This window comes from Pituophis catenifer, unplaced genomic scaffold (genome assembly GCF_029215685.1).
Source record: "Pituophis catenifer annectens isolate HBS135680 unplaced genomic scaffold, rPitCat1.0.hap2 SCAF_4, whole genome shotgun sequence".
Taxonomy (NCBI): Eukaryota; Metazoa; Chordata; class Lepidosauria; order Squamata; family Colubridae; genus Pituophis; species Pituophis catenifer.
The window spans coordinates 13,578,459-13,599,530 of record NW_027256884.1 but is presented as its reverse complement, the minus strand read 5'-3'; positions in this window follow the sequence as shown (position 1 = coordinate 13,599,530).

Genomic DNA, 21,072 nt, shown 5'->3' with positions numbered 1-21,072 from the left:
GGAGGGAATGGGGATTTTGCAATATCCTTCCTCTGGAGTGGGGTAGGAATGGAGATTTTGCAGTATCCTTCCCCTGCCATACCCACCAAGCCGCATCCACCAAGCCATACCATGCCCACCAAACCATGTTAACAAAACCGGTAGTAAAAAAAAATTGGATTTCACCACTGTATTTAAGTAACCCTTTACTATTATCCCAAAGCCACCCAGAAATACCTTGAGATAAGATGGGTAGCCTATAAATTTTATAAATAAATAGATTTCCTAAATAAACCACCCTTATAAATTTCTCTTGTTGGAAACATAGTTTGTTAATCTGTGTTTCTAACATTCTCCAAATTATTATTTTTTAAAAATGCTTCTCTGCTGAAAATTGTAATCTGATCATGGGAGATAATGATATGGAGGTGTCCCAAAAAACCCTCCATCAGATTATTCCCATTTTTCACTCGGAAAATAACCCTGCTGAATATGACAAGGTGGAATGAGATGTTAGCATGATCTTCTTAGGTTTACGTATATAGCATGTGTATGTGTGTGGTATGTATGTATGTATGTATGTATGTATGTATGTATGTGTTGTTGTTGTTGTTGTTAGTTGCGAAGTCATGTCCGACCCATCGTGATCCCATGGACTACTTTCTTCCAGGCCTTCCTGTCCTCTACCATCCCCTGGAGACCATTTAAGTTCACACCGACTGCTTCAGTGACTCCATCCAGCCACTTCATTCTCTGCCATCGCCTTCTTCTTTTGCTCTCAATCGTTCCCAGCATTAGGCTCTTCTCCAGTGAGTCCTTCCTTCTCATTAGGTGGCCAAAGTATTAGAGTTTCATCTTCTAAAGAGCAGTCAGGGTTGATCTCCTCTAGGATTGACCGGTTTGAACACCTTGCAGTCCAAGGGACTCGCAGGAATCTTCTCCAGCACCATAGTTCAAAGGCCTCAATTCTTTGACACTCAGTCTTCCTTATGGTCCAACTTTCACAGCCATACGTTGCAACTGGGAAAACCATAGCCTTGACTCTACGCACTTTTGTTGGCTGCAGTCCCCATGTGCAGTGATCTTGGAGCCCAGGAAAATAAAATCTGTCACTATCTCCATTTCTTCCCCATCTATTTGCCAGGAATTGAGAGGGCCGAGAGCCATGATCTTCGTTTTCTTAATGTTGAGTTTCAAGCCAACCTTTGCACTCTCCTTCTTCACCCGCATCAAGAGGCTCTTTAGTTCCTCTTCACTTTCTGCCATTAGAGTGGTATCATCTGCATATCTGAGGTTGTTGATATTTCTCCCTTCAATCTTAATTCCAATGTATGTATGTGTATGGGTAGATGAATACTTTGAGAGCAGGCAAGAGAATTTCATTTTTAATGTGGGCCAGTCTGCGCGCAGTAAATAATGACAATAAAAGTTATCTTATCTTACTGGAAACCCCCAAAGCAGGGGTGAAATGTTCCTGGTTCGGAATGGATCGCCCGATTCGGTAGCAATGGAGGTGGGTGGTTCGGAGAACCGGTAGCGAAAATCTCTGCCCCCCCCCCCCCATGCCCAGCTGAGCCGCACGATCATCAGGCTTTTTTTTTTAACTTTTAAAAGCATTTTTTCTACAACCTCTTTGGCCAAAAAAATGCTTTTAAAAGTAAAAAAAAAAAGCCTCTGATGATCGCGCGGCTCAGCTGGGATCGTCAGAGGCTTTTAAAAGCATTTTTTTCTGCAACCTCTTCGGCCAAAGAGGTTGTAGAAAAAATGGTTTTGAAAGTTAAAAAAAAAAAAGTTGGCCACGCCCACCCAGTCACATTCCCCCCCACCAAGCCATGCCCACAGAACCGGTAGTAACAAATTTTACATTTCACCACTGCCCCAAAGTGCAATTTAATTGTGGAATAGCTGTTGTTTCTCCAACCCTCAGGAACAGCCTTCATTGATGGAAGTTGTAGTCCAACACCCGTGTGGACCCAAGTTTGGAGAGTGCTGAACATTAGTTCAATTGTTCTAAAGTTCCCATTTTTCCCACCTGTGTAACAATTGGAAGTTTGATAAGCTGGCTTCCCTGGCTAAGAAACAGAGATGGGCACTGCCCCCCCCCCAACCCCCAGTCAGACACAACGGGACAGGGGAAACCTGTACCTTTAAATCTTGTTGGGTCTGTGAAGTCCTTGGTACTCTCTGAACTTGCTTGTTAGCACACAAACCAACCAGAGCCCTCAAAATACCTTAAGTAAACCAAAAGACCCAGTAGCCCAAGAAGAAATAATAGGGATCATCTACAACATACAGTTTAAGGACTGTAACAGCCACTTTGTAGGGTAGATAGGCAGAAGTCCAGCAGAGCCCATCCATGATCGTGAACTAGCAGTCAGTAAACACAATGAAAACTCCTTAATTTCACAACACACGGATAGATCAACTATAGTTTCAACAGGAAAAATGTGAGCATCTTAAACCAAGCAGAATCCAAAATGATAGTGTCAACTTGCAAAGCTTTCAAGTTGCCATGAGCAGGAGGGAGGGAGAACTGAAGTGAATTCCATACATTCTTTCTGACCGCAATCAGAAGGAGGGGGTTTAGGTTTCACAGCCAGCCAAAGTGGTTAATTGGAGAATGTGATTTATGACATGGCCAGAGAGGAGGGGAGAGACAGGGTCATAGGGGAACGTAAATCTACGCAGGATCAGTCCTAACTGCATCCCAGTATTGCCGGAATGTTGCTCCTAATAAATGACTATATTTCCTTTGAAGTTTGGATCATGGCTCATGAATTAATTAGGGCATCTTTTGGAAACTTGACAGATAGGAATGATTGGAGCTTGGCACTCAGACATAGTAGCCATCGACAAGCACATAGAGATAGACAACATCAGCACACCATTCAAAATGGATATTATAAAGCTAAAAAGGAAATAAACAGACCACAATATTGCCTCTCCAGGAACCAATATCCAGGGATTAACCCCAGACAAACAATCATGCAGTAAACCTAATCAAGGAATTACATCCCCACCAACTCTGACAGGGCGAGTTACTGTCTATAAACAGAGAGCAATTCCCCCCCCCTTCTAGAATTGATGATATTACCTAGTCTGATAATGAAAAGTCTGTAAGCAAACAACCCAGCTCAGAAGGCACCAAGGACATCACAGTTCAATCCTGAGCTACAGAGATTCTCTCGGCTCTTGTAAGCTTCCCTCCCCCTTCCTTGTCTGCTATACTTTTGTTCTCTGATGCATCAATACATGTGCTGAAAAGGAACAGCCTCATTTGCAAAATCACCACACCTGGGGATGCTGTCAATGCAATATATAAAAAGGCTGAATTTTGTAAAGGTACTTATGTTCCTCTATAAAGCTGATCAAACGTGCTTAGAAAAACAGATGGAGGGAAGATAGAAGGCAGGTAAATTCAGATGTGGCTTAAATTGGACAATTAACACAGGAACAGGGTTTCTTCTTCTTCTTTTTTTTTTTCAGCAGCAGAAATCTTTTACTTAATGTGTAGTTTTGGAAATGCGTCCTGTGATGTTGTCACATCATCAGTTTTCCCACCGTGCTCGCTTTCCTTTGCTTGCCTCCTGCAGAAGCAGAAGCAGACGCATTTATGCCCAAGGCTTATAGAGCTTCTGTTCGAGTTGTTTATAAATGCCTCCTATCATACTTACAGTTATTGGTAGACTAGCGGTGCAGAAAATAGCAGCGGTGTCAACAGTAACATCCTCTCAGGAAAAATCGCAACAAAAAAACCATGTTCTAAAATCTTCACAAGTGAAATTATAAACCGGAGGCTTAAACTGAGTTTGAAACCTGGCCTTCCACATGTCCTGGGCTTAAAATCCGCAGTTGTGGTTGTACGGTTTTGGCCATATTCCAGTGGGTTTGGAATCCGTGGGTTCTAAGAGCTTTGTCTAGGAAGGAAGTGTCCCCACTTGGCCAGTCTGTGTCATGCCCCTGTCGGAGCCTGAATCTGCAGAGGAGGACAAGCCAGAGCTAGAGCTGATGGAGATTGATGTGTGTGTGTGTGGCTTTGTTGGCTTCGGAGGAATGTGGAGAGGAGCAGGCGAGGCAGCCCAGGCGAGGCAGCCCCTCAGGATTGGGACGGCTTGTTAGCAGGGAGGAAACAGGGCAGGATGATGAAGAGAGGGCAAGCAGTGGATATGAGGAGCAATGGAGCTCAGGCGATGAGCAAGAACCACCCCCTCCTGATCCCCGAACATGGAGAGTGGAAAGAAGGTGGGAACAGTGCAGGCTAACCCAACAACTTGGGAGGAGAGCGCCCCAACCCTTTTCACAAGGCACATCTGGGGACTGAGATTTAAGGAGATGCTATGGGGAGGGGCATTTGTTGGGAACAAATGCTGAATTGGTAGAGTTTGGTGTGCTGGTACAGACATTTGGAGTTTGCAGGACTGCTTGCTTCTTCCTTACTTGTGCTGTCTTCCTGACTTTGTGGATTCAGTACCTTGTTCCTGACTTTGTGGACTCATTGTTTTTTGGTTTGTGGACTCATTGTTTGTTCCTTGTTCTATGGACTCATTTCCCTGTTCCTTTGTTTTGCTAGATTGGGTGTAGTCAGAGGCTGTCGTGTGTGTGTGTGCTCGCTTTGCTCTGGGATTTGCTAAGAACATGGGAGCATTTGAGGGGAAATTTGGAGCATCAAAGGGGAGTTTGAACTCTCAGCTGGCTGTATGACCTTCGTGCCTTGTCCCGGGTCATCACAGTCTGGCTGTATAAGAGTGGTTCCTAACCTGTTGTCTACAAACCCCTGGGGTGTGGGTGAGATGCCATCACACAAAGGCTTGAAGAAATGTTATGATTTAAATTTGAGTTAAATCTTGGGGATCTATGGCCATGGTCTGTGGTTACAAAAGATATTTAAGTCTTGGTGGCACAGTGGTTAGAATGCAGTATTGCAGGCTAACTCTGCCCATTGCCAGGGGTTTGATCCTGACCGGGTCAAGGTTGACTCAGCTTTCCATCCTTCTGAGGTCAGTAAAATGAGGGCCCAGATTTTTTTGGGTGAAATATGCTGAGTCTGTAAACCGCTTAGAGAGGGCTGTAAAGCACTGTGAAGTGGTGTATAAGTCTAAGTACTATTGCTATTGCTGTCAGTTGGGGGGAGGGGTGTCCATGGTTGAGAACCACTGCGGTAGAAGAAGCAGAAATACACTGAGGGCAAAAAAAAACCAGAAGTCAATCTCTTGTAGGACAACTTCAGATTATGGATGTACCAATTTCTCTCGAGTTGTAGGAAAAGATGCTAATCAGAGCCAAGGTCAACCCAGGCGGTTTTCATAAAGAGCAGAAGAGAAATTAATAAGCATCGCATAATTAAAGATGAATTGTGCAATGCCCTCATACAAGAGATTTACTGAGGATTCCCCTATGAGCATTTTGCATAAAATTCGCCAAATGGAAGCCATGGCTTTTCATAAAACAATGGCTGTTTAGCCTCTTGAGCAGCTTGTGTGCTCAGCTATTGTTACCACTCGTTTTTCAACTGATTTACAAGGTATCTGGGAGCAATGAGGTGTTTTTTTTTTCCTAATCTTCTACATTAAAATGAATCTTTTAATAGCCAGGCTTGTGCTTGGGAACTGGTTTATGTCAATCAGAGCCGAGCTGGGAAATGAGGAGATCCCCATGGCTGGTCGTGGGAGAGAGAAAGAGAAGCCATTTCCCCAATAAAGACTGGCTGAGTTAAGGAGACTTTCCCCAAGACCCCATTCTTGCTAGTTGATGATCTTCATTCAAGGGCAAGGAACTGGCTGACATTACAAGGAAGTGCTCAGAAATGCTGCAGGATGTGCTTTGATGCTCTGTGTAGAAAAAAGAACCAAGGACTTAAAGATCAGCTCTTTGCTGATGGCCAAAATTGCGGAAATCTTTTGGGAAAAGTGTACTTTCTAAAACCACTTTTTTTGTGTGTGAGTCATTGCCATCCTTCAGTCTCAAAAGACTAGGGTATCGTGCTCTGGAAAGAGGTCCTAAAACAGCATCTAGTGTGACTAAAAAGGCCAATTCGAGAGTGGCAATCCCTTCCACACTGAGGGCAGATACATTCTGTCCCCTGCCCAGCCCCCAGATTTCGCTGGTTCCGGGACTGCCTCTTTGCCTCGGCCTGCTGAACAAGTGTCTCTTCGAATAGGAGAAGGCCATGCTGCGTCTTTAGCCTCCAAGCTGAACGATCAGAGGTCAAGGTTTCCCAGTTGTTAATGTCCATTCCCTGGGCCTTTAGGTCCCTCTTGCAAATATCCTTATATCGCAGCTGTGGTCTCCCTCTGAGGCACTTTCCCTGCACTTTTTTAAAAAAAATTTTTTAATTTGATTTATATGCCGCCCTTCTCTGGAGACTCAGGGCGGCTTACAATGCGCTAAGCAATAGCCTTCATTCTTTTGTATATTTATACAAAGTCAGCTTATTGCCCCCACAACTGGGTCCTCAATTTACCTACCTTAGAAAGGATGGAAGGCTGAGTCAACCTTGAGCCTTGGTGAGATTCGAACCTGCAGTAATTGCAGGCAGCTGGTCTTCATAACCAGCTTAATAACAGGGTGCCTTAGACCACTGTACTACCAAGGCTCTTGCCTTATTCTCCATACATGAGATCTTTCAGAATCTGACCCTCAGCCATTCTCACGAGATGCCCAAGCCAGCATAGATGTCACTGTTTCAATAGTGTATACATGCTAGAAATTCCAGCATGTTCCAAGACTGCGCTATTTGGAAGTTTGTCCTGCCAGATGATGCCAAGAATACGTCGGAGACAGTGCATAAGAAAGGTGTTCAACTTTCTCTCCTGCCGTGTATAAAGGGTCCAAGACTCACTGCAGTACAAGTGTGTGCTCAGGACGCAGGCTCTATAGACCTGGATCTTTGTATTTTTTGAGTAGTACCATAAAATTATATATCAATGGAAAGATAATTTAATCAAGAATGTAATGCAATAACTTTTATGAAGGGTTTGCTATTAGAATAGCAGTTACAGTATAAAGAAGAAAAGTGAAACACGTAGAAAAAATGAGATATACAAAAATGATCACCATAGAAAAAATGAGTTATACAAAAATTATCACCATGTCAGTTAATACTTAGTTGGGTAAACTTTTAGCATGAATTACGGCCTTACAACATCTTCCCATGGAATGAATCAAGTCTTTTAATTCAGCAGCTGTTCTAATGGGAAACCAAGATTGAAGGATGGCTTCTATTAACTGGGTTTTATTGCTGTGTAGCTTCTGACTAACAAGTTTCTTTAGTCGGCTCCATAGATTTTCAATTGGGTTAAGAAAGTCTAGGCTATTCCCAGGCCATTCCAGCAGTGGAATAGGATTATCCTGAAATCCCCCCCAAAAAGTGGTGTTATTAGCCATCAAACCTCAAAAATAACTTTCCCCAAAAGGTTTCCACAATTTTGGCCAGTATGGAGCTACTTTATTCCTTTCTTTGCTCTCCATGAAAGCTTTATCCATTCACATAGTTTCTAAACCTTGAAATATCTCCGCTGTTAGCAACCTGTTTCTGCAAAAGCGGCAATTCTAGTTTTGTCCTCTCCATGGAGAGATCAGCCTTTCTTCACCAATCTGTCTGCGTTTACCTTCCGCAACCAGGTTGGACATCCAGTGGCTCTTCTGATCCTTTAGGTCTCCATTTCAAACTTGACTTCCCAGAAAACCCATCTGGGACACAGCCGAGAGTTTAAAACGCTCAGAAAAAAATTATGTTGGCTCACCACTGGGAGGATAAACAACCGTAAGATATTTTACTTTTCTGAGCAACCTAGTTGTCATCCTTCTACACATTTTCATATGCTGAATAATTCCACAGAGTTAATAATCAACATTTGGTTTTTATTAAAAGAAAGAAAACTTCTGCATTCTGGAAGGACTTTCTGGATTTTACATCTAATTTGTTGTTGTTAGTTGCGAAGTCATGTCTGACCCATCACGACACCATGGACAACATTCCTCCAGGCCTTCTTGTCCTCTACCATCCCCTGGAGACCATTTAAGATCACACTGACTGCTTCAGTGACTCCATCCAGCCACCTCATTCTCTGTTATCCCATTCTTCTTTTGCTTTCAATCTTTCCCAGCATGAAGCTCATCTCCGGTTTTGGTACTGTCTATGGGGTTTTCATGGCAAAGATACTGGAGTAGGTTGCCATTTCCTTCTCCAGTGGATCACGTTTTGTCAGAGCTCTCTGCTATGACCTATCCGTCTTGGGTGGTCCTGCACGACATAGCTCATAGCTTCATTGAGCTACTCAAGCCCCTTTGCTATGACAAGGCAGTAATCCATGAAGAGGTTACATCTAATACATACCTCCATTCTCATATTGCCCCTAAAATTTTCTAAGGGCACAGCATTTACTTCTTCTTCAGGATCCAAAATGTTTCACATTTACATTACCCTGGTGGTGATCTTTCCAAGAATAGAATAAGAACTGACACGATTGTTGTTCCCATACTTCAGCAGAAGGTTTACTTAGGCTGAGAGAAGCCATCATCTGCTTCAGGGGTGGGTTCTAATTTTTTTTAATACCAGTTCTGTGGGCGTGGCTTATTTTGTGGGTGTGGCTTGATGGTCATGTGACAATTATTTAGGATTTAGCAGAGGTACTGGTCTACCAGGGTTTTAACTGCTTGCAGAGCTGTATCGATCTACCTATTTATTTTTTGCAGGCACTGGTCTACCCATTTATTTTTGCAGACACTGATCTACTCATATATTTTTTCAGGCACTGATCTACTCATGCATTTTTGCAGGCACTGGTCTACCCATTTATTTTTGCAGGCACTGGTCTACCCATTTATTTTTGCAGGCACTGGTCTACTCATTTGTTTTCTTTTAACACTGATCAGCTGTAGGGCGGCCCATTGAAGCCCCGCGGCAAGAGTTTAAACAGTTTTTTTTCCCTCTAGCCATCAACTGGGACTCAGGAGGCAGCAATAGATTGGGGGTGGGGCCAAATAAAAGGTAAGAATAACGTGGGGGGCGGGTGGGGGGAGAACCGGTTCAGTGACGTCATATCGTCATCACTACCTGCTCGGGAGAACCGGGCCGAATTGGGAGGAACCCACCACTGATCTGCTTGGTCATGAGTGCATCCTAAGAACAGAGAAAAGATGGAAGCAAGTTCTTCGTGTGCAGGAAACTCTAGTTTGTCCTCTCACCTTCAGAAACACCTCAGTGTGAATCTTCTGCTGGTGACCAATGTCAGAAGAGAGACCAATCAGGGTCTGAGCTAGCATAGTGCTACCTTCTGCGTGATTTCCTGAGAGCTATGATGCCAAAGGTGTATTTATTTATTATTAATTAATTACAAAGACTAATATCTCCAGGTGTGAAAAACAAGCCATGTTTGGTTCTCTGCTGATTAATGAGGAGTAATTAATCATCTCCCTTGTAAACAAGTACTTAATATATCAAACTGAAATATTAGTCTTATTTATAGAACAGCATCAAAGCATGTGGCGGTTTATAGGGATTTCAAAAACACACACTGGATGGTTTTGATTGTATAGAAGTTCCAAGATGGGGCACAAGGAAGAGGCAACTTTGCCAACATCATTAGAGGGTTAGAATAGAATAAGAGAGTTGGAAGGGACCTTGGAGGTCTTCTAGTCTAACCCCCTAATTAGGCAGGAAACCCTACACCACTTCTGACAAATGGTTATCCAACATCATCTTAAAAACTTCCAGTGTTGAAGCATTCACAACTTCTGGAGGCAAGTTGTTCCATTGATTAATTGTTCTCACTGTCAGGAAATTTCTCCTTAGTTCTAAGTTGCTTCTTTCTTTGATTAGTTTCCACCCATTGCTTCTTGTTCTACCCTTATACCAAAGCATACCCTCTATGCTTTGAAGAATAGTTTGACTCCCTCTTCTTTGTGGCAACCCCTGAGATATTGGAACACTGCTATCATGTCTCCCCTAGTCCTTCTCTTCATTAAATTAGACATAGCCAGTTCCCGCAACTATTCTTCATATGTTTCAGCCTCCAGTCCCCTAAATCATCTTTGTTGCTCTTCTCTGCACTCTTTCTAGAGTCTCAACATCTTTTTTACATCGTGGCGATCAAAACTGAATGCAGTATTCCAAGTGTGGCCTTACCAAGGCATTATAAAGTGGTATTAACACTTCACATGATCTTGATTCTATCCCTCTGTTTATGCAACCTAGAACTGTGTTGGCTTTTTTGGCAGCTGCAGCACACTGCTGGCTCATACTTAAATGGTTGTCCAAGATCCCTCTCACAGTTACTACTATTGAGCAAGGTACCACATATACTGTACCTGTGCATTTTGTTTTTTCTTGCCTAAATGTAATTTTTGCTTGCTATTTTTTTGTGGCTGATAGAAGAAAACAGAACAATTAGCAAAGCTTAGGCTCCTCCAAAATAGCATCTATGAGCAAATAAGAGAGATGCACTAAGCACAAACATACACTACCATATCCCCTTCCCTCCAGTACCCTTTATCTATTATAACCATCAACTTAATCTATCAGTCTAATGGCCAATCAAAGTATTTCCATAGATGAATGGCACTTCTAGAAGAAATGTGCAGAAAATACTTGGAAATACTTGGAAATTTTAATGGATGTCCTGTACAGAATTTTCAAGTTCAGTGAATTGTGGGTGCAGATTAGCAAAAATGAGAAATTAAAATGATCTAACCTGATTGATTTGCAAGTACTGTATCTACTAAACTTGATAGCAATGCGGTGGCTCAGTGGTTAAGACACTGAGCTTGTCGATCAAAAGGTCGGCAGTTCAGCGGTTCGAATCCCTAGTGCTGCATAACAGCGTGAGCTCCCGTTACTTGTCCCAGCTTCTGCCAACCTAGCAGTTCAAAAGCACGTAAAAAATGCAAGTAGAAAAATAGGGGCCACCTTTGGTGGGAAGGTAACAGTGTTCCATGCACCTTTGGCATTGAGTCATGCCGGCCACATGACCACAGAGACATTTTTGGACAGCGCTGGCTCTTCGGCTTTGAAACGGAGATGAGCACCGCACCCTAGAGTCAGGAATGACTAGCACATATGTGCGAGGGGGAACCTTTACCTTTACTAAAGTTGAAGGAAGTTTGAGACAGGAAGACAAGAGATAATTGCCAAAAAGAAAAGAAAAGAAAAGAAACAGAAACTCTTTGCCCGGTGAAATGTTGCTCCAAAGGCCAAAGTTTATCAGAACAGTGTGCCTAGAAAGCAAACCCTGGAATAATACAATGGAATTAAAAATAAAGTGCAATCCAGACTGTTCATAAATCTCAGCTGTGCAGAAATTCATTGTTGCAGTGTCTCCTTTTGAAGGCTTTCTGCTCTCCTGACATGAGAAAATAAATCTTAACGTCCAATCTCTCAGGCCCTTTCCACCTTCTGGATCAAAATATCTCAAATGTCCTTGCATTGCGAGTGGTCACAATCAGCTCAATATTACCAAAGCATTGAAATGAGTTTTATGCTCTACAGGACCATCTGTTAACGTAGCTGCCAATCTGGATGTCAGAAGTGGGCGACCTCCAGCCGCCTATCGCCCTGCATCATTTCTGCATCTTTTGTTTCTCGTTTGCGACTTTTATAGTTCAAGGATTACATAATTGGCTGACCTCCATTATCCCCCTTTTATTCTGTTTGCACTGAACCAGATAATGACAGTGATGCACAGCTCTGAGCATCGGATGGTCTTTGGGGAGAGGACTTGAACCAGTCGGGAAGAGAAAGTCACAGAGGCACCATTGGACACTGCCATCTCAAGGAGACTGGGTTTTTCAGTAGTCCTTCCACACAACCACCTTTACAAACTAAGTTTTATGAAATAGCAATGTTAATGCATGAGAAGGGAACACATTCATTCTCTTCGAGTAATCAAATCATTGGATCCAAGCTCACAACAAACCAGGGATGGGTTCTAATTTTTTTTACTACCAGTTCTGTGGGCGTGGCTTATTTTGTGGGCGTGGTTTGATGGTCAGGTGATAATTCTTTAGGATTTAGCAGAGGTACTGGTCTACCAGGCTTTTAACTGCTTGCAGAGCTGTACTGGTCTACCCATTTGTTTTTGGAGGCACCTGCCTACCCATTTGAGAACCCATAGCTTCTACATGAAACAGAGCCTGAAGATGACAGGATGTGAGCCTGTCGAAATGTTGCTTTAAGAAAAACTTTTAAAGTCACTGGTAGGATTTTAGCTGAGGTTTTAAGGGACCTTGCAGAGTGCTCTGTAAGGATTTTTAGAAGATTTTAAGCTGGGATTTTAACCAGGATTTTAAATATTTTAACCCAACTTATTTATAATAACGCGGGAAAACACCTGAGATTTTAACTTTTTGCATATATATATATATATATATATATATATATATATATATATATATGTATGTATATATATGTATATATATGTATATGTATATGTATATGTATGTGTGTGTGTGTGTGTGTGTGTATGTATATGTATGTATATATATATATATATATATATATATATATATATATATATATATATATATATATATATAATGTAGGTCTTTGGTTATTTGGGTTTTCTCCTGCGTAAAATTGGAGGTGTCTTGGCAACGTTTCGACGAAGTCTCATTCGTCATCTTCAGGCTGGTGTTTTCGGCTTCATGCTTCTAGGAGCAAATTTGCTCCTAGAAGTATGAAGCACGAAGCTGAAAACACCAGCCTGAAGATGACGAATGAGACTTCGTCGAAACGTTGCCAAGACACCTTCCAATTTTACGCAGGAGAAAACCCAAATAACCAAAGACCTACATACAAACACCCGCGAAAATCTCAGAAAACAAATATATATATATATATTATTCCAACTTATCAGAAATCTTCTGTGTGTCTGCTTTTCAATCTGTATTCAAGCAGTGGTGCCTGGATTAGCCCAATAATCTTTATCCATCCCACACTACAGTAAATCCTCTTGTGCCTATCATGATGTATGAACCCAGCCACGTTTTCATTAACCACTGACTTTCTTCACGATGGCTTCCTAGGAGGCACTGACTCAGTCACCGGGCACGATCTTCAACACTGTTATTGCCTCCTGGTGGATTATGAATAGGAAAGCTTAGGTAAGTATCATTGGGTCACCACGCTTTGTTGAAAGGTGATCTTAGACTTGGATTTGTAGACTGAGATAATTGCACATTAGTTAAGCATCCTTCCTCTCTTGGGAACATAAAAGGCCAAATATTTTCTAAAACAAATCTGTTATTCTTGTCTTTCGTTGCATTCATATATTAATACTATATTATGATATAATTCTCGCAGTGTTGCAATTAGATTATCCCTGTCTCCTGTTTAAAGAATTTTAGCAGATTATTTTCCTTTTAACCAGTTGATTATTCAAGGTAAATACATATACATATTATCTAAATCTCAGTATAAGTGTCTGTTAAGATACTTGTTGTGGCCCACTGGTAGCAGACTCGGACGATGAGGAGGTTGGGGAGGAACGTGGGCCAGTTCTGGAGTCTGGGAAAGGCTCTGATAGATGTTCTGTGTCAGACACAGAGAGAGCCAAGGCAGTGCGACATTTCCCAGCCACCGGAGAGGCAGCTGCCTTTGGAGGCTGATATGAATGAGGAGGAAGAACAGCTGGGGCCTGTTCCAGATGCACGTATGCGCAGAGCAGTTAGGAGAGGTGAACAAAGGAGGACAAGGAGTTGACTCGGGAAGCAAAGCACACGTGGATGCTGAATGGCCCCTCCCTGGCTGGGGAATAAATAGAAGGAAAGGGGAGTAGTGGTCATAGGAGACAACAGTTTGTATTTCTGAAGATTTTGCTCATTGTGTTTCGTGCCACAGAGACTTCTTGCCAGAACTTAATTTGCAGCCTTGTGGCTGGGAGCTCATGGCTTTGGAATTATCACAAAGAACTGATAAGGTCTGTTACTGCTGTTAACTCCTTGAAGGACTCTTGCTTGGACTTTTCAGTGGGTGAATGCCATTAATTCACAAGAGGTAAATAAAGAGGGGTTTTTCAGGGTAAGGAGTCTGTTTCTTACTTCTGCAAAGACTGGGTCAGAACAATACTGAAGAAAGCCTCGTGATATCTTACACTTAATAAAGTGTATATAATAAAAGTCTATTATAATTACCTGTTATACCTGAAGCCCTTATAGACAGAACACTGACACTGACATCCTCTAAACTCCACTGAAGATGGAGAACGAACGAGCTCAGAGAACGAACCTTTACCCTCATAATTACATGTATCTGTATTTTCCCCCCTCATTTATTAGTCAGAGAGTGGTCTTTCCAAGAGAATCCCCTGGATAGGCCTCATTCCACCCAGGACCTATTGATTTCCTTACTGATTTCTAGCCTGGAATTTGAATTCATGAACCTCCTTGATACTGTAGGAAGTTAGCACCAGGGGTGAAATCCAGCAGGTTCTGACAGGTTCTGGAGAACCGGTAGCAGAAATTTTGAGTAGTTCAGAGAACCGGCAAATACCACCTCTGGCTGGCCCCAGAGTGGGGTGGGAATGGGGATTTTGCAGTATCCTTCCCCTGGAGTGGGGTGAGAATGGAGATTTTGCAATATCCTTCCCCTGCCACACCCACCAAGCCATGCACACAGAAATGGTAGGGGAAAATTTTGAATTTCACCCCTGGTTAGCACCAGCCCTCTCCTAGAAAAATGAAATATTCAAAGAAACATTAAAAAGGCAGAATTATTATACCTTGCTGCATGAGAAAAGAAGAAATATGCTCTTGGAAAGCAGCCCCCACCTTTGTTAATAGCTCCAGAAAGACAAAAGACATCTTATCTACAACACAAGACCTTCAGCTCCAGAGTGATGGGACATGGCCCTCAGGACATGATAGGATTAGCCCTCTACCCATCTCACCACATGGCACCTGGGAAGATTACATCACTCAGCAAGGCTCAACCAAACTTAGTCTCAAAACACAGCCTATAGAGTTGCCCCTGCATGGCCCCATGTGAGTCTGACAACCAATCAGAACACAAGTTCAAATTCAAAAGCCCAACAGAAGGTATAAAACCCAGGCACTCTCAGCATCTTGGCCCTTTTCTGCTCAGGAACTCAAGCCGTGTGATCCTGTTCATCAATAAACCTTCTTTCCAAGCAATTTCCATGAATCCAGTGCCTCTTTCCCCACTTGGAACTGAACCCAGATGGACATTTCTTCCAACAATGCAAAGATGCCTAAAGCATGGACCTACCCCCCCCCCCTTTTTTTTTTTGCAAACTGAGGAAGAGGGTCATTTAAAAACCGTTGACTGAGAATTGCTATTAAATCCACCCAACTGCAGAATTGAGATTGTAGATTGTTTAAAGACGTCGGATCGCTGAGAGTCATGTGAATTCGTAAATCACCCTAGTGACTTATGTCCAGCTCAATGTCAGAAGGGATTTTTTTCCCCCAAGAAACTTGAAGTTGGCTATCGACACAGAAAGAAACTACCTGGAGTATCTCAACTCAAAGCAGTTGGAATTCAACTGTCCTTAAGATGCCAAAAAAATATATATCTAAATTATAAATAAATAAATAACTTTATTGTCATTGTATGTGTATACACAGCATACCCATACAACGAAATTCACTTAACATCCAAAGACCAGGTCCAACACACATAACAATCCCCAAACACACTCCCACTCACCACAATTCCCCACCCCTAAACCACCCAAACATCCACACAACAGACCAAGTAATACTGTCCAACAGCTCACTGATGGTGGCCCTTTAGTTCATTATATTCTTCCTGTAAGTCACAAAATGCCTTCGGTTTTACTTCCCATGGCTTTTCGGTATTGTATTGCAGTTTCTCAATTTTTCAGCATTTTGCTTACTTGTTCATGCAGTTAATTGTCCAGTGCGATCGAAAAGCTTCTGCTCGCTTGTAGTAGCAACCATGGACATGCTTCAGCTACTCTGGATGCCCTTCTACAAATTCACTCATAAATGCAAATTCACTTCTGGATTACTTGGTTCATCGTTTCTCTACTTCTTTATCAGGTGTGTATAACACAGAGAGACACACATGTACATATTATGCTGTATGTTCTTGTGGGGGAAGAATACGTTGATGCCTCTTCGTTTGAGTCCTCAATCCTTGGCGAAATTTGCAAATCCCAACCTGTGTCTGGTTGTGCTATTGCTATCACTCTGCTATTTGTCATAAAAGGGTTCCCAGATAGATTTTATATTATATTAATTGGCCATAATTAATTGGTTTTTATATTAATTGGCCATAAGCAGATAATGCTCTAATCTAACATGAAAATATATGTCCAATTTTTGCCATGGTCTCCCAGGAAATTCATGAAACATCCTTGAAAAGGGTGTGTTTCGATTTTGGATTATTCAACATGTGGAACATTTTACAGTCCTGAGGATTAGGGACTCCTTCCTGGGTCTCTTTGTGCTTAATACAATCACAAAATGTGATTTTCAGGAGATACTTGATCGTCATTTCTATGGAATTAAAAATTAATCCTTTTCTTTCGATTGCATTGTACAAGTCTATTGTTTTATTTTATTTTGGTCTATGATCCATCTTCTTGGTCGTCTTTAGGAATTTCTGTTTGGGTCCATCTTTTATCAAATGCTCTCGAATCAACCACACGCACACACACCAACAGACGTTCAAGAGTTAAAGACCAAACCAGCTGGCAAAATCCTTTTCCTTATGATAACGGAACGTGGATCCAGCCAAGACTCATTACCCTCATCACTGTCCATCTGTGGCTGCATGGATGTGCTTGGCCCCGGCTCTATCTCTTGCCCTTTGGCGGACACCGAAGGCATTGCCAGAGAGGAGGGTCTTGGAGAAGGAGGCCTTGCCCACTCCTCTCCTTCACTCTCGGAGTCCTCTCCTGCCAATGACACAGGCTCTGGTAACGGAGCCACAACAATTTCTAGGATACAGGTAAAAGTCCTACTGTCCCCATTTACTTGTACTCATTCCTTGTTCATGTCCATGTTTATACTTATACTTGTTGTCTCGTACATGTTTGACAAATTAAACAAACAAACAAACCTGAGCGGCACCTGGGAGCAGGTTCCTTCACAAATTGGACTTGCAAATTTCTGGAGAAGAGAAAGGGAAGTACCCTCTATTGCACCTGCCGAGAGGACGAGCTAGTCAGTCCATCACCAGCTCAAGTGGAGCAGTACCTCTAGAGGGGAGCTGCACTAGTGATTCTTCTCTCCACTCCACTCATTTGGAAAAGGAAGCATGGGAAGAAATATCCATCTAGTTCAATTCCAAGCCAGGAGAAAGGCACTGGAGACAAAATGGAGGCTGGAGGCTGATTGGAAAGATGGTTTAATGAGGAAGCAGAAGCACATGGGTGATTCTCGTCAGCTGACCACATGGAGTTGAGAGTGAGGGGTTTTTATACCTTCTCTTGGGCTTTGCACTTGAGCTTCCTGTTCCTGTGCAAGAACATGTATTCTATTGGTTGTTGTCAGACTTTTGTGGGGCCATGTAGGAGTCATAGCTGGCAAAGTATAGGCAAAGTACAAATCTTAGGTGTTTGTCTGAGCTAAGTTTGGTTGAGGTTTCTGAGGGTGATGCAATCAATGGGATTTTCTGAATGGGTGTTGGGTAATTCCTATTGTGGTTTAATGGCTTTTTCCTGTGTTGGATCTTGGGTGAGTGTATTTGCTTATGAATAGAGCTATCTAAAGGGGATGCAGTGGTTCAGTGGCTAAGATGCTGAGCTTGTCGATCAGAAGGTTGGCAGTTCAGCCATTTGAATCCCTAGCGCTGCATAAAGGAGTGAACTCCCGTTATTTGTCCCTTCTGCCAATCTAGCAATTCGAAAGCACATAAAAAATGCAAGTAGAAAAATAGGGACCACCTTTCGTGGAAAGGTAACAGCGCTCTGTGCGCCTTTGGCGTTGAGTCATGCCAGCTACATGACCACAGAGACGTCTTCAGACAGCGCTGGCTCTTTGGCTTTGAAACGGAGATGAGCACCACCCCCTAGAGTCAGGAACGACTAGCATGCATGTGCAGGGGAATCTTTACCTTTTAGAGCTATCTATCTCTTTATCTCTTAAGTGCTGACATCTGCTGTGCTCTAGTAAGAAAAGGTGGGGACTGCTTTCTCCCGCTAAAAAAAACCTTCTCATCCAGGGAAATATAATATTCTACCTTTTCAATATTTCTCAAAACATTACATTCTTCTAGAAGAGGGGTGGGTGCTAACTTTCTACAGGAGCTAGTACAACAGCACTGAGGTAGTATGACAAATTGAGCAAAATACATGATTTTATGTAGGTATTTAGCTTTTTTAACCTCCATTTTTAAATTAAAAGGGGGATTTTTTTCTTCTTCTTCTTCTACCAGTAACTAATCTTGTGATCTTCCATCAGTGTCAGCAGGAAATGATCTCTGGAATATCAATGGGAAGTTTATTTGGGGAAATAATAACATTCGACTTAGAATAACTTTATTGTCTCTTTAAATGTACACTAATTCAGCGGTCACCAACTGATGGTCCGTGGACCACTGGTGGTCCACGAGAAAATTTTGGTGGTCCACAGAAAAATTATTTGCATTTTTTATATTGCACTAAATCAGGGGTCCTCAAACTACGGCCCCTGAGCCGGATACGTGCAATGAACGTTTGTGCTGCTGCAGAAAGTCTTCCCCTTGGAGTCTTCTTGTGTGGGTCGGAGGGGGACAGAAATTCCGACTTGGGGTCTGCTTCAGCCTCCTGGTCCAGGGATTTGGGTGAAGGCTGGAGGAAAGTGCCACTAGTGGCGAAGAGCCAGAGGGCCTTGTTCCAGTGGGACAGCATCATGGCCTGGAACTGGCTTACCATCTCAGCCCACTGAGCCTCCAGGCGCCGGTACCTGGCCTTGCACTCCCGCAGGTCTTCCCTCTGCTTGGAAAGCCTATGCTAGTAGTCCTCAGTGAGGTGTTTCTGCTGAGCCTCCTTCTCGGTCAGATCCAATTTGAACTGAGCTGTTTTGCCAACTCTTTCTCATAGTGGCTGCTTAGCTCCAGCAACTGCTTCCTGTTGGGGCCCTAAGGAAGAAATCCATTTGAACACAACGTAGGTGAAATCTAATTGAAAATTATAAAATAGCTGCATTAATACATGAATACTATATCACAATATAATTCTCGCAGTGTTGCAATTAGATTATCTCTGTCTCCTGTTTAAAGAATTTTAGCAGATTATTTTTCCTTTTAACCAGTTGATTATTTAAGGTAAATACGTATACATATTATCTAAATCCAGTGGTGAAATCCAATTTTTTTTTTACTACCGGTTCTGTGGGCGTGGCTTGGTGGGCGTGATGTGGCTTGGTGGGCATGGCTTGGTATGCGTGGCAGGGGAAAGATACTGCAAAATCTCCATTCCCACCCACTCTGGGGCCAGCCAGAGCTGGTATTTGCCGGTTCTCCAAACTGTTCAAAATTTCTGCTACCGGTTCTCCAGAACCTGTCAGAACCCGCTGGCTTCACCATTGTCTAAATTTCAATATAAGTGCCTGTTAAGATGCTGAAGAAAGCTTTGTGCTATTTTATACTTTGTTCTCATTTATAATTACATGCCACAACCAAAATAGCCCTACAAAGGAAACCCATCCTTGCTTCTCAGCTCTTCCATGGATTAAGAGAACAGACCTCTCCCAAAGGACCTAGAGCTGGTCTAAGGTCCTGTTTTGTGTAAATCCCACCTCCTGTTGTCTGTGTAAGCTTTCCCTACACAACAGGAGGCCCTGGAACTCCAATAAAATACAGAAGACCAAGGACGTTTGATGGTGAAGGGAATCCTGGTGATTTATGCCATAATTATTCACAGCACTCAGCAAGAAGTCTTGGGGCATTTGTTTAATCAATCATGTTTATTAATGCTATTAATTTTCAAACATTCCCCCCTGAAAAACAGGGGACTGTCCGCTAGCAAGCACAAGAGTACAAGGTAGAAATTACTCTATGCTGACAAATGAATTTAAGCAGAAACAGATTTGCAAGAGGAAGGTTTAGAGCTCAGGTCCTCTAATGTTTTCAGTCTGTATAACCTGCTTAAGTTAACAACTTAACTTAACAACTTAGCAATTTCCAGAGATGGCGATTCTCCTCCTCCTCCTCTTTCTCTTCTTCCTCCTCTTCCTCTTCTTCCTCTTCCTCTTCTTCCTCTTCTTCCTCTTGTCCTCCTCTTCTTTCTCTTCTTCCTCCTCTTCCTCTTCCTCCTCTTTCTCTTCTTCATCCTCTTCCTCTTCTTCCTCTTCTCCTCCTTCTCTTCTTCATCCTCTTCCTCTTCTTCCTCTCCTCCTCCTCCTCCTTCTCTTTCCTCTCTTTCTCCTTCTCCTTCCTCATCAGCCTATCATGGAGCCCCACCATGTTGTTTCACAACACGGTTTGAGAAATCCTATTTCAGATGGACACTTATGGACCTTTGCAGAAACAAAGCACAGAATACGGCAAAAACTCCAAACTTCTGCTTTTGTTTTAGGATAATTACTCCATTAAGCTAAACAACCATGAATGTCCCTGAATTCTTGGGAGTTTCCCAGATAGTATTAGGTTGGAAGGCTGGGCGTTGTAGTAGACGACATCTTCTACAGATGGATAAATGGCTTCTCATCACAAGGCCTGCAGCAACGAGCGCACCTCTATCCTTCACTGATTCCTCTACCCATTTCCACAAATTGTCCCCTTGGACGGGAAGTGAAGCTTTATAGAGAATGGCTGATTTTGAGGTCTTTGTTGATTTGGTTTTCTGTTTTGGTTATTGTTGGTTTGGCTTCCTGTTTTGCGTTTCTAGCCCTGGTATAAAATGAATGGCCTCTTCCAGCACTGCCATGCTCAGATGGCTGGTTGGACCAATTACAAATTGTAGAGTTGATATCCAAAGCTCTATTTTAATAGGTAACTTAATAAGAAAAATAGGGCTACTATTGAATGACTTTTTGCTGTCTTTCTGCCTCTTAATCTTAAATACCCAGCAGGTCTCTTCACATTCCAGAGCATCTAATGATGTTTGAACAAAACGAACAGTGCCAGCTTCCAATAGATAAGATTCTGCATGGGCATTTTCTTGGAATTTCAGAAACCAGACAAAAGGA